This window comes from Loxodonta africana, chromosome 2 (assembly GCF_030014295.1).
Source record: "Loxodonta africana isolate mLoxAfr1 chromosome 2, mLoxAfr1.hap2, whole genome shotgun sequence".
NCBI classification, from domain to species: Eukaryota; Metazoa; Chordata; class Mammalia; order Proboscidea; family Elephantidae; genus Loxodonta; species Loxodonta africana.
Genome location: NC_087343.1, coordinates 150,650,538 through 150,670,276, shown reverse-complemented (window position 1 = coordinate 150,670,276; position 19,739 = coordinate 150,650,538). Strand labels below are relative to the sequence as shown.

The 19,739-nt window shown below is 38.1% G+C and overlaps 1 protein-coding gene across 8 annotated transcripts in view; it reads left to right on the top strand.

Annotated features, from left to right (window-relative positions):
* Nucleotides 1–19,739, top strand: part of FAM13B (family with sequence similarity 13 member B) — a 121,333-nt gene that overhangs the window by 13,062 nt on the left and 88,532 nt on the right. For all 8 annotated transcript variants that reach the window (XR_010319393.1, XM_023549318.2, XM_023549312.2 and 5 more), the window contains one exon: nt 19,487–19,653. The gene's annotated coding sequence lies outside the window, so the exon portion shown is untranslated. The remainder of the gene's footprint in view (nt 1–19,486; nt 19,654–19,739) is intronic.

Here is a 19,739-nt window from a genome sequence, read left to right as displayed (position 1 = left end):
TGCAGTCCCTTTTGAATGATCTTCAGTAAAATTTTACTTGTGTATGATATTAATAATACTGTTTGATAATTTCTGCATTCTGTTGGATCATCTTTGTTTGGAATGGGTATGGATATGGATCTCTTCAGTCAGCTGTCCATGTAGTTGTCTTCCAAATTTCTTGGCATAGACAAGTGAGCACTTCCAGCACTGCACCCATTTGTTGAAACAACTCAATTGGTATTCCGTCAATTCCTGGAACCTTTTTTTTTTTTTTCACTAATGCCTTCAGTGCAGCTTGGACCTTTTCCTTCAGCACCGTCTTTCTTGCTCATATACTACCTGCTGAAATGGTTGAACGTCAACCAATTCTTTTTGGTATAGTGATACCGTGGTGTATTCCTTCCGTGTTCTTTTGATGCTTCCTGTGTTGTTTAGTATTTTCCCCTAAGAATCCTTCAGTACTGCAACTTGAGGCTTCAATTTTTTCAGTTTGAGAAATGCTGAGCATGTTCTTCCCTTTTGGTTTTCCATCTCCCAGTCTTTGCACATTTCATTATAATACTTTGTTTTCTCGAGCCACCCTTCGAAATCTTCCGTTCTTTTACTTCATTTCTTCCTTTTGCTTTAGTTATTCTGTGTTCAAGAGCAAGTTTCAGAGTCTTCTATGATATCCATTTTGGTCTTTTCTTTCTTTCCTGCCTTTTTAATGACTTCTTGCTTTTTTCATTTGTGATGTCCTTCCACAACTCGTCTAGTTTTTGGTCATTATCATTCAGCGCGTCAAATCTTTTCTTGAGATGCTCTACAAATTCAGGTGTGATATACTCAAGGTCATACTTTGGCTCTTGTGAACTTGTTCTCATTTTCTTTAACTTCAACTTGAACTTGCATATGAGCAATTGATGGTCTGTTTCACAGTCGGCCCCTGGCCTTGTTCTAACTGGTAATATTGCGCTTTTCTGTTGTCTCTTTCCACAGATGTAGTCGATTTGATTCCTGAGTATTCCACACCCGGTGAGGTCCACATGTATAGTCACTATTTATGTTGTTGAAAAAAAGGTATTTCCAGGAATAAGTCGTTGGTCTTGCAGAATTCGGTCACGTGCTCTCCGGCATTATTTCTGTCAGCAAGGCTGTATTTTCTAACTACCTATTCTTCTTTTTTGTTTCCAACTTTTGCATTCCAGTTGACACTAATTATCAGTGCATCCCGACTGCATATTTGATCAGTTTCGGACTGTAGAAGTTGGTAAACGTCTTTAATTTCTTCGTTTTTGGCCTTAGTGATTGGTGGGTAAATTTGAATAATGGTAGCATTAGCTGGTCTTCTCTGTGGGCGTGTGGATATTATCCTGTCACCGACAGCATTGTACTTGAGGATAGATCTTGAAATGTTCTTTTTGATGATGAATGTTACGCCATTCCTCTTCATTTTGTTGTTCCCGGCATAGTAAACCATATGATTGTCTGATTCAAAATGGCCAATACCAGTCTATTTCAGCTCACTAATGCCTAGGATATCAATGTTTATGTGTTCCATTTTCATTTTTGATGACTTCTAATTTTCCTAGATTCATACTTTGTGCGCTCCAGATTCTGATTATTAATGGATGTTTGCAGCTGTTTCTTCTTATTTTAAGTCGTGCCATATCAGCAAATGAGGATCTCAAAAACGTGACTCCATCCACGTTATTGAGGTCGACTTTACTTTCAGGAGGCACCTTTTCCCCGGCGGTCTTTTGAGTGCCTTTGAACCTGAGGGGCTCATCTTCTGGCACTATATCAGTGTTCAACTGCTCTTCATAGGGTTTTTACTGGCCAGTTTTTTCAGAGGTAGACCGCCAGGTCCTTCTTCCTTGTCTGTCTTAGACTGGAAGCTTAGCTGAAATCTGTCCACTAAGGGTGACCCTGCTGGTATTTGAAATACTGGTGGCAAAGCTTCTATTATCACAGCAACATGCAAGCCACCGCAGTATGATAAACTTACAGACACAGGATGGACCAGTAGATTAGTGATAACTAGTTTTTACCTGAACACTTTGAATGAGAGGAATAATGAGGTACCTTAAGGTGAAGTGCTTTACTATAGTGAAGTATATATACTATATCTAGTACCACAGTTCGGCTACTGTAGTCCTACAAAATGTGCTGGATTCCATTGTTAATTGTAGTTTTGTGGAATCACCGTGGAGGAGGATTATTCCCTCATTGTTGCAAGAAATACTTTATACTCTTGTTTTATTTTTTAAGGCAAAAAGTTACTAAAAACTTTTGAGTGTGAGAGTCCTCTTTAATTTAAAAACTACAGTTTTAAAATTTTCGTTCTGAATTCTGTTTTAGTTAGCTGTTGTAGCCAATGAATTACTTAATGACAAGGTCAGTGTGAATTTAATAATAGATTTAATGTCTTGGTGTTTTCCTGATCAAAGTAGATTTTGACACATAAGTTTAAATGCTGTTAAGACATTTGCTCAGTCTTTCTAACAGTTTGTTTGGTGCTGTTGAGGATTTCAGACCCTTGAAATTTTGTTCGAATTACTCAGGTCAGGTAGGAACCATTGATTTAGCATATGGGCAACTTTTTAAGACCATCCTTGTTCAATTAGAATGAAAGAGGCGTGTTTTACTTTGCCTCGGTGAATTGTTTAGAGCTAATGAAAAGCTGAATGTATGGGGAGCAAGGGTAAATTTATTTTCTTAAGCTTTGGTTCATTAACTTAGAGTCAGACACAGCAGTAGTCTAAAAACAAGTCTGTTGCCAGTGTTTATTATCTTCATTGAGACCCAGTTATCTGCTGGTTTTTCTCTTTGTGTATTAGTAAAATGCGCTTTTTTTTGGCTTAAACAGCTGATAAGATGACTCTCAATTCTTTTTTAAAATCTTTTTTGTCAGAGCATTTTGGGCAAAAGTGAGTTTTGTTGTTACTTTCTGTTGCACTTGAAGAGAGAACTTTTTCACATGACAGTGACCATTTTGGTAGATGCTGCTTTTACAGCAGACTGCCTTATTTGTAAAATAAGACTTTTTAAAGTATATTGCAGATCTAATCTTATTACAATTATAGTGCTTTGATCAATTGTTTGCTTTGAAAGTCTTTATCCTGATGTCTCAAATTTATAATGTTTTCACTGCAACTTTAATTTTTTTTTAGTTATGCTATACAGGAAAAAAATGTATATGTACAGATAAATGGATGTGCCGGATAGCATAGTAGGGCCAAAGAGCATGAGTTCTTGAAACATGGTTAAAAGAAATCTTTTATTTTCCTTTTGTGGGTGGAAAAGTGTATTTTAAAAGCCAATCCATAATAAATGCAGTTTGATATTAAATATTTTATTAAAGTGACACTATACCTTTATGAATCAGTTATTAATGCAGTTTTCTTTATTTTTAAAATTTTCGTTTTTATTGAAGTATAGCTTACATACAATAACATTTCACCAATTTTTTTTTTAATAATTTTTATTGAGCTTTAAGTGAACGTTTACAAATCAAGTCAGTCTGTCACATGTAAGCTTATATGCACCTTACTCCATACTCCCACTTACTCTCCCCCTAATGGGTCAGCCCTCTCCCTCCTTCCAGTCTCTCCTTTCATGCCGGTTTTGCCAGTTTCTAACCCTCTCTACCCTCCCATCTCCCCTCCAGACAGGAGATGCCAACACAGTCTCAAGTGTTCACCTGATACAAGTAGCTCACTCTTCATCAGCATCTCTCTCCAACCCATTGTCCAGTCCCTTCCATGTCTGATGAGTTCTCTTCGGGAATGGTTCCTGTCCTGGGCCAACAGAAGGTTTGGGGACCATGACCGCCAGGATTCCTCTAGTCTCAGTCAGACCATTAAGTCTGGTCTTTTTATGAGAATTTGGGGTCTGCATCCCACTGTTCTCCTGCTCCCTCAGGGGTTCCCCGTTGTGCTCCCTGTCAGGGCAGTCATCGGTTGTGGCCGGGCACCATCTAGTTCTTCTGGTCTCAGGATGACTTAAGTCTCTCGTTCCTGTGGCCCTTTCTGTCTCTTGGGCTCATAGTTATCGTGTGACCTTGATGTTCTTCATTCTCCTTTGATCCAGGTGGGTTGAGACCAAATTGATGCATCTTAGATGGCCGCTTGTTAGCATTTAAGACCCCAGACGCCACATTTCAAAGTGGGATGCAGAATGTTTTAACATTGACCAGTTTTAAATGTGCAGCTCAGTAAGTTTTGACAAATGTTTATAGTATAACCACCACTACCACAGTCACAGTATAGAACATTCATAACATTCCAGAGTTTCCTACTGTTGTTTTATGTTTAATTTCCTTCCCTCATCCCTGGCCCTTGACAATCACCAGTCAGATTTGTGTCACTGTGGTTTCGCCTTGTCTAGAATTTCATATAAATGGAATTATACAATACGTAATTGCTTGTATCTGGCTTCTTTCCTTTAGCAGAATGCTTTTGAGATTCATCCATGTTATGGACGCATCAGTAGTTAATTCATTTTTGTTGCCGAGTGATATTCCATTATACAGTTTGTTTTTCTTTTCATCAGTTAGTGCTCATTTGGGTTGATTTAAGTTTTTGGCTATTACGCATAAAGGTGCTGTGAATATTCCTGTGAACATAAATTTTTACTTTTCTTGGTTAAATACCTAGGGGTGAAATTGCTAGATCATATAGTAAGTATATGTTTTTTTAACTTTATAAGAAACTACCGAACAATTTTGCCAAGTGGCTGTACCGTTTTGTATTCCCACCAGCAGTGTGTGAGATTTCTAGTTGTTTTCCATCCTTGTCAATACTTGTTCTTACCTGCCTTTTTAATTTCAGTAATTGTATTGAATGTGAAGTGGTACCTCATCGTTGTTTTAATTTCTATTTCCTCAATGACTAATGATCATCTCTCAGCTTGTCAACTACTGTGGCTGGCTTGCTTGTTGCTCTTATGCTGGAAGCTATGCTATCTGAATTTTAAATACCAGCAGGGTCACCAATGGTGGACAGGTTTCAGTGGAGCTTCTAGACTAAGAGTAGGAAGAAAGGGCTGGTGATCTACTTCTGAAAAGTAGCCGATGAAAACTGTATGGATCACAGCAGAATATTGTTTGATACAGTATTGGAAGATGATCCTCATAGGTTGGAAGGCAGTCAAAATATACAGTTGCTTCAGCAATGAACTTGAGTGTATTAATGATCACGAAGATGACACAGAAATAGGGCAAGGTATTGTATTGTTGTACATGGGGTTCTCATGAGTGAGAATCTGTTCCATGGCACCTAAGAACAACAGTGACTAATAATGTTGAGCGACTTTTCATATGCTTATTTGCCATATAGCTTCTTGGATGAAATGTTTGTTTAAGTCTTTTGCCCTGCTTTTTTATTGTTTGTCATATTTTTGAGTTGTAAAGTTCTTTATATATTCTGAATACAAAACCTTTATTAGTTATGTTTAGCCAATATTTTCTCCCAGTTGTGTTTTGTCTTTTTGTTCTCTTAAAAGGGTCTTTTGAAGAGCAAAAGATTTTAATTCTTACGAAGTCCAATCGTTTTTTGTGTGTGTAATTCATGCTTCGCTTTCGAAGAATTCTTAGTGATTTTCTCTTATTTTTTTTCTAGAAGTTTTATAATCTTAGCTGTAAGATCATTGTGTTAATTATAATATTATTTAGGCGTGTAATTCATGTTGAGTTAATTGTAGGTAAGCTCTGAGGTGGTAATTGATGTTTATTTATTTTTGCATATGGACATTTATTGTTCTAGCACCATTTATCGAAAAGATTATCCTTTCCCCACTTATTTTGCCATTTCACTTCCTAGCCCCATCTTGCCTTTTCTCAAGTGCACTTAATATCTAATGTAAACGTTTATTTTGTTAAATGTCCCTCTGTCACCAACCTTCTAGAATATAAACTGAGTCAAAGGCAGGTTTTTGTTTGTTTGTTTGTTTTATTCTCTCCTATATTCCCAGCATCTAGTATAGTACCTTGCCACGTAGTAATTAAAAAGGAAATAGTTGCATGAATGTACCTACCTTTTGGTATTTGTGCCTGGCTCAGGGTCCATGTTCTTTGAACAGTGCTGATGATGTGTAGAGTCATTTTTTCTCTTCACTGTCGTCTTTTAGACCATTCCTCTTCTATAAACACATTTCTTCTGAGAGGTTTTAAGATATATTTGCTCCCACGTGTACATTCAGATTCCTTATTGAATTTAATACATTTTACTGAAGTTTCCTTTAAGGATTGGCTTTTCTACTAGACTGCAAGGTATTCTAGTTTACATTCCTTCACTTTTGTTAGATCTCTTTTGCCTCAGTGTTTGGTAGTCAGCAAATCTGTGTAGAGCTTTTAGATGAGTTTCTGTTTTCCTTCCATGTCACATTTTAGTCACATCTAATTTTGAGGTATGGGCCACCAATAACTGGATTTCATTGTTTTTAAAATATAATCTTCCCAAATTGATCCTTCCACAGAAATTTTTTAATGTTGAAGGAAAACAATATTTTCTCTCTTAGTTCTTGCCATGGCCGTGGAGACAAGTATCTTTTTTTTTTTCTTTAATTTATCAACTTTGTTGAGCTATAATTCACATACTGTACAATTTACCCAATTAAAGTATAAAATTCAGTGGTTTTTAGTGTTATTCACAGGTTTGTGCATTTTCATCCAATTTTAGAACATTTTCATTCCCCTTAAAAGAAGACATCCTGCACCTATTGCCCCCCCCCCAAAAAAAAACCCATACCTGTTGCCATTGAGTAGATTCCGATTCATAGCAACCCTATAGGACAGAGTAGAGCTGCCCCATAGGGTTTCCAGGGAGCAGCTGGTGGATTTGAACTGCCGACCTTTTTGGTTAGCAGCCTGAGCTCTTACCACTGTGCATTAGGGCTCTAGCCTTTTCTGGACATTTCATATAAGTGGGATCATAAATATGTGGCTTTTTGGTGTCTGGCTTTTTTCATTTAGTATAATGTTTTCAGGGTTCACCCATGTTGTAGCATTATCAGTACTTTATTTCTTTTATGTCTAAATGATAATCTGTTATATGGATATATACGTTTTGTTTATCAGTTCATAAGTTGGTGGACATTTAGGTTGTTTTCGCTTTTTGGCTATTATTATTAATGTTGCTACGAATATTCCTGTACAAGTTTTTGTGTGGACATATATTTTCAGTTCTCTAGGGTATTTCCTATAGGGTCGCTATGAGTCGAAATCGACTCGATGGCAACAGAGTTCTTAGGGTATTGTTATGGATTGACTTGTGTCCCCCCCCAAAAAAAATGTGTGTCAACTTAGCTAGTCTATGATTCTCAGTATTGTATAATTGTCCACCATTTTGTCATCTCATATGATTTTCCTATGTGTTATAAATCCTACTTTTATGATGTTAATGAGGTGGGGTTAGTAGCAGTTATGTTGATGAGGCAGGACTCAGTCTACAAGATGAGATTGTGTCTTAAGTCATCCTCTTTTGAGAAATAAAAGAATCCAGCAGAGAGACAGGGGGACTTCATATCACCAAGAAACAAGAGCCAAGAGAATACTGTCCTTTGGACTTGGGGTCCCTGTGCTGAGAAGCTCCTTGACGGGAAGATTGATGACAAGGACTTTTTCCCAGAGCCGACAGAAAGTCTTACCCTGGAGCTGGCACCCTGAATTCAAACTTCCTTCTAGATTGTGAGAGAATAAATTTCTCTTTGTTAAAGCCATCCACTTGTAGTGTTTCTGTTACAGCAGTGGTAGATAAGTAAGACAGGCATATACCTAGGAGTGGAATTGCTGGGCCATATGGTAGCTCAGTGTTTAACCTTTTGAGGAACTGCCAAACTTCCAAAGTGGCTGTACTATTTTATATTCCCACCAGCAGTGTATGAGGGTCCCAGTTTCTCCACATCCCCCTCTTTAATACTTATTATTTTCTGTTTTGTTTTTTATTGTCGCTATCCTAATAGGTGTGAAGTAGTATCCCTCTGTGGTTTTGATTTGCATTTCCCTGATGTTGAGATCACCTTTTCATGTGCTTATTGCCATTTATGTGTCGTCTTTGGAGAAAGTCTATTCAGGTCCTTTGCCCAGTTTTTTTTTTTTCTTTTAAATTTATTGTGCTTTAAGTGAAAGTTTACAAATCAAGTCAGGCTCTCATACAAAAACTTACAGACACCTTGCTATGTACTCCTAGCTGCTCTCCCCACAGTGAGACAGCACATTCTTCCTCTCCTCCCTGTTTTCCCCAAGTCCATTCAGCCAGCTCCTGTCCCCCCTCTTCCTTCGCATGTCACCCCAGACAGGAGTTGCCCACGTAGTCTTGTGTCTGCTTGAGCCAAGAAGCTCACCCCTCACCAGTATCATTTTCTGTCTTATAGTCCAGTTTAATCCCTGTCTGAAGAGTTGGCTTTGGGAATGGTTCCAGTCTTGGGCTAACAAAGGGTCTGGGGACCATGACCTCCAGGGTGTTTTATTTTGATGTGTAGGATAGTTTGTCCCCTTTGTGATTGCCTTAATATTTACCCCCCCCTTTTTTTAAATTTAAACCTAACTTTTATTTCTTTGTATTGCCTTGTCTTCCTCTCCATGTGAAAGATCTATGACTACATTTCTTAGTCCCCCTTTCTTGTTTTAATGTTGTCTTCTTTTACATAATAACGTCACTGTTTGCCTGTTTTGAACTTTTTTATCTTGATTTATTTTTATGATTTCCCTGCCTGGGTTGAGCTCTGATTGCTCTGTCCAGTGTTCTAGTCTTGGGTTGATACTTGATATTATTGATTTTCTAACCAAAGAACTCCCTTTAGTGTTTCTTGTAGTTTTGGTTTGATTTTTATGAATTCCCTAAACTTCTGTTTATCTGGAAATGTCCTAATTTCACCTTCATATTTGAGAGATAGTTTTGTTGGATGTATGATTCTTGGCTGGCAGTTTTTTCCTTCAGTACTTTATATAAGGCATCCCATTGCCTTCTTGTCTGCATGATTTCTGACGAGTAGTTGGAGCTTATTCTTATTGACCGTCCTTTGTAGGTGACTTTTCTTTTATCGCTAGCTGCTCTTAAAATTCTTGCTTTATCTTTGGTTTTGGCAAGTTTGATTATAATATGTCTTGGTGAGTTTGTTTTAAAATCTACGTTATGTGGAGTTCGATGAGCATCTTGGATAGATATCTTCCCATCTTCCACGATATCAGGGAAATTTTCTCCCAACAAATCTTCAACAATTCTCTCTCTATTTTCTGTTGTCCCTCCCTATTCTAGTACTCCAGTCACTCATGGGTTGTTCCTCTTGATAGAGTCCCACATGATTCTTAATAAGGTTTCTTCATTTTTTAAAATTCTTTTTTATGATTTTTCTTCAGATATATTGGTGCTAAGTGCTTTATCTTTAAGTTCACCAATTCTATTTTACACTTGCTTGGTTCTGCTTTGACTTTCTATTGAGTTGTCTGTTTCTGTAATGTTATTGTTAATCTTCTGAATTTCTGATTGCTGTCTCTCTATGGATCCTTGCAGCTTATTAAATTTTTCTTTATGTTCTTGAATAACCTTTTTAATTTCAACTACTTTATCTGTGTGTTCCTTGGCTTGTTCTGCGTATTGCCTGATCTACTTCCTAATTTCATTCCTGATGTCTTGAATAGTTCTGTATGTTAATCTTTCGAATTCTGCATCTGGTAGTTCCAGGAAGGCACCTTCATCCAGAAGATTCGTTGATTCTCTGTTTTGAGAGCTCGTTGAGGCGATCATTGACTGTTTCTTTATGTGACTTGATATTGACTGTTGTCTCCGAGCCATCTATAAGTTATTGTATTAGTTTATTTTATGTTTGCTTACTGTATCTTAGCTTCTTGCTTTGTTTTGTTTTGATACGCCCAAGTGGATTGCTCCAGTGATCTAGCTTGATTATTTTCGCCTTTGATGCTCTGACATCCTGTCCCCAGATGGCTAGAGCTGTAACCAGGTATATCAGTCTAGGAATCTGTTCACTTGTATGAATTCAGCTCAGGTGTCCAGGAAGCTGATAAAGTGTGTGGTACAGGTTCTGTCCAACAGTCTTAGAGTGGCAGGGGTGATTGGTTTAGGTACTGGTATCTGGTTGCAGTAGGGAGTCATCCTCTGAACAAGGCAGAGGGCTGAGAATCGTCCCCCAAGTGTCTCTGAGGAAAGTGCGTCCCTTTTCCCTAGAGCCTACAGGTGGGTGTGTTCTGCAGACGGATTATGGGCACCCAGTGATTTTGGTTGTAAGGACTGGGAGGTACCAGTTATCCTTAGACCCCTGTTGCGGGTGGCTGGGTGACTTGAGAGGAGCCCTCAGTCCTTAGGCCCTTATGTGGGTAGGTGAGGACCTTGTTTAATAGGCAAAGCCATGTCAAACATCAAACACCCACCTCTCCACTGCACAACTGAAACAGTTGTAGTCTGCCAACAAGGGCCTATTCTTGTGAAATAGACCCAGAGAGGTCCATGTAGTGGAGAAAGGTATTCAAAGTCCATGGACCGTTTATGCCTGGACAGGAGCCACTTCTGTGCTGAGCTCCCCAGGTTAGTGGAGCTGGGAAATTATCTTTTCCCCCAATTATGAATTTATTCCTTTTCCAAGGCTGGGAGGATGCCTCCAGGAGCACAACAGGGCCTATCTCAGGTCCAGGGAAATCAACAGCCACTGAAGCTGGCTTGGGGGCGGGGGGGGGGGTGTTGTAAGGTATATGCAAGTACTTACCTTTTGCTGAGAGCGCTGTTCTTCTCTGATTGCGGTGCTGTGAGTAGGCTGTGCAGCTGGCGGCTTCTCCCTGAGGAAGCTGGGGCTGAATGCTACCACCAGCCCACCGCAGCTGCTACCGGGAATGTTGCCTGAGGGATCCTGGTGAATCAGGCCTGGCAACTCTTTGCTTCTGAACCATCTCTCCCCCTGCCGCTCAGTCTGTTTTCTAACTTTGCCTTTGATGTTCAGGGCTCCTAGGTTGTCATAAATGTAATCATTTCACTTGTTTTAGCAAGTCTTTGTTGTAAGAGGGTTTGCAGGAAGCATCTGGCTATTCCGCCGTCTTGGCCCCACCTCAAGTTATTAGCATTTTTAAAGAACCAGCTCTTGGGTTTATTGATCCTTTTTACCACACTTGATTCTGTTTGATTAATGAAGTTTTAAGTATGGGATTTCTCTTCATTTTCTTCTTTTTTTAATACGTAATTTATTTTGTTTTTATTGTTGTTGAGAGTATAGATGGTAGAACATACTCCAATCCAACAGTTTCTACATGTACAATTCAGTGACATTTTTTACATTCTCTGAGTTGTACAACCATTCTCATCCTCCTTTTCTGAGTTGCTCCTCCCCATTAACATAAACTCACTGCCTCTAAGTTTCCTATCTAATCTTTTTTTTTAAATTGTGCTTTGAGTAAAAGTATACAAACCAAGTCAGTCTCTCATACAGAAACTTATATCCACCTTGCTGTATACTCCTATTACTCTTCCTCTAATGAAACAGCACACTCCTTCCCTTCGCTCTCTGTTTTCATGTCCATTTGGCTAGCTTCTGACCCCCCTGCCCTGTCATCTCTTCTCCAGACAGGAGCTGCCCACATAGTGTCATGTGTCTACTTGATCCAAGAAGCTCACTCTTCATTGGTACCATTTTCTATCCCATAGTCCAGTCCAATCCCTGTCTGAAGAGTTGGCTTTGGGAATGGTTCGTAGCTTGGGCTAACAGAAGATCTGGGGGCCATGATCTCCAGGGTTCTTCCAGTCTCAGTCAGACCATTAAGTCTGGTCTTTTTATAAGAATTTGAGGTCTGCATCCCACTGCTCTCTTGCTCCCTCAGGGGTTGTCTGTTGTGTTCCCTGTCAGGGCAGTCATTGGTTGTAGCTGGGCACCACCTAGTTCTTCTGGCCTCAGGCTGATGTAGTCTTTGGTTTATGTGGCCCATTCTGTCTCTTGGGCTCATAATTCCCTTGTGTCTTTGGTGTTCTTCATTCTCCTTTGCTCCAGGTGGGTTGAGACCATTTGATACATCTTAGATGGCCACTTGCTAGCATTTAAGACCCCAGACACCACTCTCCAAGTGGGGTGCAGAATATTTTGTTAGAAGATTTTATTATGCCAGTTGACCTAGATGCCCCCTGAAACCATGGTCCCCAAACCCTTGCCCCTGCTCTGCTGGCCTTTGAAGCATTCAGTTTATTCAGGAAACTTCCTTGCTTTTGGCTTAGTCCAGTTGTGTTGACCTCTCCTGTATTGTCTTTCTCTTAACCTAAAATACTTCTTATCTGCTATGTAATTAGTGAAAACCCCTCTCGCTCCCTGCCTCCCCCCCATAACCATCAAAGAATATTTTCTTTTCTGTTTAAACTATTTTTCGAGTTCTTATAATAGTGGTCTGATACAATGTTTGTTCTTCTGCATGTGACTAATTTCACTCAGCTAATTTCACCAGATTCCTCCATGTTATGAAATGTTTCACAGATCCATCATTGTTCTTTAGCGATGTGTAGTATTCCACTGTGTGAATATACCATAATTTATTTATCCATTCATCTGTTGATGGGCTCCTTGGTTGCTTCCATCTTTTTGCTGTTGTAAACAGTGCTGCAGTGAACATGGGTGCGCATACATCTGTTTGTATAAAGGCTCTTAATTCTCTAGGATATATTCCAAGGAGTGGGGTTGCTGGATCGTATGGTTGTTCTATTTCTAGGTTTTTAAGGAAGCCCCAGATTGATTTCCAAAGTGATTATACCATTTTACATTCCCACCAGCAGTATATAAGTGTTCCAGTCTCTCCATAACCTCTCCAACATTTATTATTTTGTGCTTTTTGGATTAATGCCACCCTTGTTGGAGTGAGATGGAATCTCATTGTAGTTTTGATTTGCATTTCTCTATGGCTAATGATCATGAGCATTTCCTCATGTATCTGTTAGCTGCCTCAATGTCTTCTTTAGTGAAGTGCCTGTTCATATCCTTTGCCCATTTTTTAATTGTGTTATTTGTCTTTCTGTGGTTGAGATTTAGCAGAATCATGTAGATTTTAGAGATCAGATGTTGATCGGAAATATCATAGCTAAAAACTTTTTCCCAGTCTGTAGGTAGTCTTTTTACTCTTCTGGTGAAGTCTTTGGATGAGCATAGGAGTTTGATTTTTATGAGCTCCCAGTTATCTGGTTTCTCTTCCGCATTTGTAGTAATGTTTTGTATTCTGTTTATGCCATGTATTAGGGCTCCTAACGTTGTCCCTATTTTTTGTTCCATGATCTTTATTGTTTTAGACTTTATGTTTAGGTCTTTGATGCATTTTGAGTTAGTTTTTGTGCATACTGTGAGGTATGGGTCTTGTTTCATTTTTTTGCAAATGGATATCCAGTTATGTCACCACCATTTGTTAAAAAGAGTGTCTTTTCCCCAATTAACTGACTTTGGACCTTAGTCAAATGTCAGCTGGTCATATATGGATGGATTTTTGTCTGGACTCTCAATTCTGTTCCATTGGTCTATGTGTCTGTTGTTTTACCAGTACCAGGCTGTTTCAACTACTGTGGCGGTATTATAGATTCTAAAATCAGGTAGAGTGAGGCCTCCTACTTTGTTTTTCTTTTTCAGTAATTCTTTACTTATCCTGGGCCTCTTTCCCTTCCATATGAAGTTGGTGATTAGTTTTTCCATCTCATTGAAAAATGTCATTGGAATTTGGATCGGAATTGCATCGTAGCTATAGATGGCTTTTGGGGAATAGACATTTTTACAATATAAATCTTTCTATCCATGAGCAAGGTATGTTTTTCCACTTACGTAGGTCTCTTTTGGTTTCTCACAGTAGTGCTTTGTAGTTTTCTTTGTATAGGTCTTTTACGTCTCTGGTAAGATACATTCCTAAGTATTTCATCTTCTTGGGGGGCTACTGTAAATGGTATTGATTTTGTGATTTCCTCTTCAATGTTCTTTTGTTGGTGTAGAGGAATCCAACTGATTTTTCTGTTTATCTTGTATCCTGGTACTCTGCTGAACTCTTCAAACTAGTTTCAGTAGTTTTTTTGAGGAATCCTTAGGGTTTTCTGTGTATAAGTTCATGTGATCTGCAAATAGAGATACTTTTACTTCTTTCTTACCAATCTGGGTACACTTTATTTTGTTTATCTAGCCTAATTGCTGTGGCTAGGACCTGCAGCACAGGGTCGGGTAAGAGTGGTGATAAAGGGCATTCTTGTCTAGTTCCCGATTCTCAAGGGTAATGTTCATTTTCTTCTTTTCTACATTTTTTTCACTATGTAGACGTAAGTAATAACTTTTTTTAAACATAACTGCACTGCCATAATCAGAATTAACACAATGTAAATTTTTTTTTAATTTCATTTATTTATTTTGTTGTTGAGAATATACACAGCAAAACATACGCTAATTCAGTAGTTTTTGTATAGACAATTCGGTGACATTGATTACATTCAAGTTGTATGACCGTTCTCACCCTCCTTTTCTTAGTTGTTCCTCCCTCATTAATATAAACTCACTTCCCCCTAATGCAATATAATTTCTTAATATGATTAAATATCTAGTGAATATTCAAGATGTAATTTCTCTCTTTTTTTGCTTGTTTGAATTAGAATCCAAATGTTGTACTTAGGTGCTGTCGAGTTGATTTTCAGCTCATAATGACCCTCTGTGACAGAGAAGAACTGCTCATAGGGTTTTCTAGGCTGTAATCTTTATGGGAGCGGATCACCAGGTCTTTTTCCCACGGAGTGCCTGGGTGGGTTTGAACTGCTAGCCTGTCATTTAGCAGTGGAGCGATTAACTGTTACACTGCCAGGGGTCCTTAGAATCCAAGAAAGGTCTATATACTGCAGTTAATTTGTTTTTTAAGCCTCTAAATTTGTAGATTCCTTCTCCATTTTTTTTTTTTTTTTTTGCAGTTTGTGGAAGAAATTGGGTTTTTGTTCTGTATCTTTGTTTTTGGCTGTCTGATCCTGGCTGATTGGATCCCTATGATGTCATTTAACATGTTCTTTTATTTTCTGTACTTATTTTCTATAAATTGATAGTTATAACTAGAGACTTGATCAGATTCAGGTTTTTTTTTTGTGGTGAGTCTAACTGAAAGGTGGTATTTTGTAACTCCTTGAGGAGGTGCATAAATTATTATTTTTTTGGTGTGTGTGATTTTTAGCTTTTTAAAAATTAATTTTGTTGCACAGTTATGTAAAAGATTTCCATGGCTCCAAAGTTTCATCTCACCTGTCGTTCTGTTCATTATTTTTTCATCTGTTTAGTCTTCTGTTCAGTCCATCTATTACTGAGTTTTTAATTTCGGTTATTGTATTGTTAAGTAGTACTGATGTGTTTGGTTCTTTTTTCAAATTCGATGTGTCTCCTTTTTAGATATGTTACCTATTTCCAGAGAGGATTTTTGGTTGTGTTAGGTGTTTGGGAGTGTTAGCAGCCCAGGAGTTTTTTGCTCCATTTTGTCTAGCTGTGGTAAAGCTTGACTCCAGTCTCTGTGAGGGCTGGTTTACTTTTAAAACCCATTGCTGTCAAGTCAATTTCGACTCACAATGACTCTATAGGACACAGTAGAACTGTCCCGCTGGAAAAGTTTTATATATATATATATATAACAGAAATTGCCATTTTAAGCATTAAGTGTACAATTCAGTGACATTAATTATATCCACCATGTTTTGCAACCATCACCACTATTTCCAAAAGCTTTTCATCACCTCAAACAGAAACTCAGTAACCCTTTAAACAATAAGCCCACTTTCCTCTCCCCCACCCCTGTAACATCTAATAGACTTCTGTCTGTGTGCCTTTGCCTGTTGTAGAGATTTCATATTCATACTGCTGTTTCTTGATTTAACAACATTAAATATATCTTAGCTTTTCACTGTGATAAATGAATTCATAACTCAATAGTGTATCCATATACTACATAAGGAGCCCTGGTTGCACAGTGGTTAAGAGCTTCGCTGCTAACCAAAAAGTCGACAGTCAAATCCACCAGCTGCTCCTTGGGAACCCTGTGGGGCAGTTCTGTTCTGTTGTATAGAGTTGCTATGAGTCGGAATTGACTTGATGGCAATGGTTTTTTTTGTTTTTTTTCCAGTACTGCCTCTTATTAGTTGTGTAACTTTAGGTAGGTTACTAATAGTTTCTGCTTTTCAGTTTCGCTTTCTGCTCATCAGTGAAATGGTGTAATGAAACACTCTACCTCCATAGGGTTGTTGTAAGTATTAAATGAGTTAGTACAGTTGAAGTTCTTAAAATAGTTCCTGGCATAGTGTAAGAGCTCAGTTAATGTTATCTACTATTATTATCTATAGTATTGATGTTGAGGTTTTATCCCTTTTTAAGCTTTTAAAATTTAAAGATTCTATCCTATTGAGAAATGTGTTTGTTGCTGTAATGTATATGTATTGTTAATAAAGCAGAATGAAGTGCAAAAGTACCTGGAGCCTTAGCAGACCCAGACTAATAGCTGGTGCATGAAAGTACACTTTTCTTAATGTACCTGTCAGCCAGCATCATTGATAACAGGGATTTACTTGTATTATTTTTATCACTCTTGTCTTATTGTGAAGTATGTGATGTTAATTTCAAAATGATTTCTTCTTCATTGTCAATACCACCATGCTAAGCACTGTCACTTGTATTTAAAATGATTTTGCTGTTTTGATTTATAATAAAATTATGCTTTTACAAGTCCTGGGTTGGTTTGAAAGCCTATACGTTGTGTTTTCTTGTGTCAAGTCCTTTATTTGTTATTGGCTTTCTTTGTATTTTTTGGTTTTGTATGCTAAGACTTTTCATGAGACCTCTTTGGCACATCTTTCTGTGGTACCTGCTGCTGTTTTCTTTTCTGCTTTTTTGATAATCAAATATCGTATTTTACATGTTGCTTTCGTTGCCTAGGGCTGCCGTAACAAATTGTCATAAACTGGCGCTAAAACAATAGAAATTTATTCTCTCATTGTTCATGAGGCAGAAGTCCAAAATCAAGGTTTTGGCAGTGCCGTACTTTCTCTGAAGGCTATGTGGGAGAATCTTTCCTTCTTCGAGCTTCTGGTGACTCCTCTATTCCTTGGCTTGTAGCAGCAAAACTTCTCTCTCTGCCTGGTCTTCACATGGCCTTCTGTTTCTGTTTGTGTTCTGTCCTCGTATAAGGACACCAGTCATTGGGGTTAAGGGCCCATCCTAAATCTAGGATGATTTCACCTTGAGATCCTAACTACTACATCTACAAAGACCCTATTTCTAAATAAGGTCACATTCTGAGATTTTGGGGGGGATGTAATATTTTGGGGACACTGTGAGTCAGAATTGATGGCAATGGGTTTGGTTTTTTGGTATTCAGCCTACAGATGTGAAGGGAGTGTTTACATGATTTAAGCTCTGAAAAGCGGTATGAAATAAAACTAAGTCAGTGATGTCAAAAACTACTTTGCGATTAGCAGAAATGTAATTTTGGGTCACTCTCCAGTCAGAATGCTCTCAGCAGTGTGCTCTAGTTAGAGACTCCAAGTGAATAATTGTTACCTAATAGGATTTGGAGCATAGACCTACCCTCTTTATGTACCTGTTAACAGGCTAGGAATAAGTGACTTTTTAAAATGTATACAAGACTCTGGTCAGCTTGAGTCATAGAATGTGAGATTCTTTGATAATAAAGTTGTGAGAATTTACATAGATAATATAGTGATTAAGAGCAAGGACTTTGGGGATCATACTGCCTGGGTTCAAATTCTGGCTCTGACCTTAATTAGCTGAGTGGACTGTGGGTAAATTGGTGGATCTCTATGGAGTATCTCCTTGAAATAGGGATTATAGTAATAATATCTTATGACATGTAATAATACCTTAATACATGTAACATGTTTAGAACTGTGCCTGACACATAATAACTGCTCATTTAATTGCTGTTTTCATTCTCATCGATGCTGTTCTTCAGGAGGGAGAGAAACTCATCACTTGAAAGATGTATCCTTTGATTGCTTTCCTCATAGTGAGGATGAATTTATACTGATGAATTCAGAGAGTCCTACCCAGCCTCATGTTAGGAAAGATATGCTTTTCAGGTTGTCTAGTTAGTGGTTGCGGGTAGCAGAGGACACAGGATGAGATAACTGGTTCCAGGTTTTATTAACAAGGCTCACTAAACACTGAGCTAGCCATTTTAGTGATGTATGTAGAACTTAACCTCTGACAGATTCTTCTAATGAGTCCTCATTTAGTATATATCAAGCAAATCCCCCTTCCTGGGTATCACCTGGCTTTTAATTTCTTTAAGCATCTTACCCGAGAAGTTAAACTCTCCAGAGGATCTTTAATATAACTTACCTTTGAAGATATTCTTCAGATGAACCTGAAACCTATTAAACCCATTGCTGACGAGTCGATTCTGACTCATAGAGACCATGTGGGACAGAGTAGAACCATCCACTAGGGTTTCTAAGGAGCAGCTGATGGATTTGAACTGCCGACCTTTTGGTTAGCAGCCATAGCTTGTCGTAGCTCTTAACCACTGTACCACCAAGGCTCCTTCAGAAGAACGGACTCCATATTTTGGCAGGCATTTAAGGATGTTGTGGGAGTGATCATCTCCTAAAAGATTTGATGTGGGAATGTGGTTTTCCTTCTCAGTTTTTAATGTTCCTCCCTTAGGTATATGTTACTAATAAGAGTTTTTTAAAAACTATTGAATGGGTTCTGCTTACCTGAACCCTCTTGAGCAGAGTGCTGCAGTATAGCTTATTGAAAGATTTGTTAATAGATTCTTGGAACTCACAGAGGATCATGAGACCAAATATTAAACACATTGCCAAACAGGTTTTTTCCCTCTGCTTTCTGGTCTTTTAACACGGAAAGAGGTGAAAGAAAACTGGTCCACTCTATGCATCTACTATCTCAGTTGAATTTATTATTCTTATTGTATATAACCTATTTTATATAAGGAAACCTAGATACATACAAAATGGTAGAGTTGTTATTTGAAACCAAGCTTTTCTGGATTGGTAACTGCTCTTTTCCAACATGTGCTAATGCCTCTCCAAATGAGAAAGATCAGACAAGCGCTCTTGTATACACAGAAAAGAATAAATTACATAAATGCAGTTCCAAGTTTAAATCATGTCTTTGATTCTCTCATCTTCTGAAAATACTTCCATGTTTAGTTCTGAGCATTTGAGGAAATGAGGAAAGAATGAGAGAAAGGCAAATTGAGTGTCCATTAAGGGAAATGGATTATTTCAGTGGTGTAGTTCTTGAAGATGTGTACTGTCAAAGATTCTCCTTTGTAATTGCTGTACATATCTATTTATTTTTTAGCTGAGAGATTCTTATCCAGTTTAGCCATCATAAGAACTTGAAACCTTATATAGGATTTTGCCTCTAACGAGGTCACATACAGATTTTTGAGGCAGAAGAGTGCCTTTCAGTATAGGTAACCTCTTTAATGGATTTCACTGCTTATTCTAGTCTCTTCTGACAGTTGAAGATATTGTGGGAAATTGAAATAGTGTTTTTTTTTTTTTCTTTGTAGATTAACTGCTGAAGTACTGATCGAGTTCTGCGTTTCTTCAATGAGGAACTACAGGCTGATCTTCTGCCATAACCTCAAACAGCCATAAATGACAAATGAATGCTTGCTCAGTGAGGGTAGCTGGTGCAGAAACCATTTTTTAAACTTAGGTGTTTAAGTACTCAAAGGTAAGTTTTCAAAATGGTAACTATCCAATGCTGTAAATCTATAGAGATTTTGGAGTGTGGCCCCCTCTTATTGTAAAAAGTAGCTG